The sequence below is a fragment of the Cebus imitator genome, unplaced genomic scaffold (genome assembly GCF_001604975.1).
Source record: "Cebus imitator isolate Cc_AM_T3 unplaced genomic scaffold, Cebus_imitator-1.0 Scaffold111, whole genome shotgun sequence".
In the NCBI taxonomy this organism is placed as follows: Eukaryota; Metazoa; Chordata; class Mammalia; order Primates; family Cebidae; genus Cebus; species Cebus imitator.
In genome coordinates, this window is record NW_016107426.1 from 1,009,710 (window position 1) to 1,010,847 (window position 1,138).

At 43.5% G+C, this 1,138-nt stretch overlaps 1 protein-coding gene across 2 annotated transcripts in view; it reads left to right on the forward strand.

Moving 5' to 3' along the window:
• Positions 1 to 1,138, forward strand: part of DVL3 (dishevelled segment polarity protein 3) — an 18,455-nt gene that overhangs the window by 6,624 nt on the left and 10,693 nt on the right. The gene's annotated exons all lie outside the window — the stretch shown is intronic.

Below are 1,138 nucleotides of genomic sequence, written 5' to 3' on the forward strand. Positions count from 1 at the left end.
AAAAAAAAAAAAAAAAAAAATCAAGGCAGGACTAGACTTCCCAACCTCCTCCTCCTTGCTGTCTTCCCTCTCTGCTCAGAGCTCCCAGTTATGCGTCATCTTACCCCTGGTCACGTCTTCCCATCTCTGTACTCCTGGCATATTTGACAGTCTGAGGGTCCCCTTTTTCACTCCCCTTCCCAGCCCCAAACTGCAGTTACTATCTTGACTTCTTGCTTCGCCACATTCCCTAGGCCAAACCACATTCCCTAGGCCACATTCCACACCCTTCATGCCTCATATCATCATCCTCCCAAATCCACCCTCCACACAGACCCACATTACCTGTTATTATATAGTAAAGAATGTGAAATACAATGGAAAGAGTATGGATTTTGGAGTCAGACAAGCTCTGACATCTACTAGTCCTGTGACCTTGGATAAGTTACTGAGTGTTTCTCAATTTTTTTTCATGAAATGAAGATCATATTGTCTGCCCACTGAGGCTGATGTGAAGATTATAGGTTGTAACTCTAGGGAGATAAGGTGATGTAATAGGTAAGAATGCAGATGTTAGACTCAGGGCTGACCAGGATTCAAATTCCAGCTCTTCACATACTAGTAGTAGGAGTTTAGTTGAGTTGCTGAACCTACTGAGCCTAGTTTCCCCATTGTACCTACCTTTCTTTTTCACCCAGACTGGAGTGCAGTGGCACAGTCATAGCTCACTGCAGCCTCAAACTCCCAGGCTCAAGTGATCTTCCCACCTCAGCCTTCTAAGTAGCTGGGACCATAGGTGCACACCACCATGCCCTGCTAATTTTTGTATTTGTTTTGTTTTGTAGAGATGGGGCCTCACTATGTTGACCAGGCAAATCTTAAAACTCTTGGCCTCAAGTGATCCTCCTGCCTCGGCCTCCCAAAGTGCTGGGATGACCAGTGTGAGAGAGAGCAAGTGTTACTGTTAATTATCATAATGGCATGTGAAAAATGTCCAGTAAATGCCTTCTCCCCTTCTCTTTTCTTCCTTCCTTCCTTTCTTTCTTTCTTTCTTTCTTTCTTTCTTTCTTTCTTTCTTTCTTTCTTTTTTTTTTTTTTTTTTTTTTTTGAGATGGAGTTTCACTCTTGTCACCCAGGCTGGGGTACAATGGTACGATCT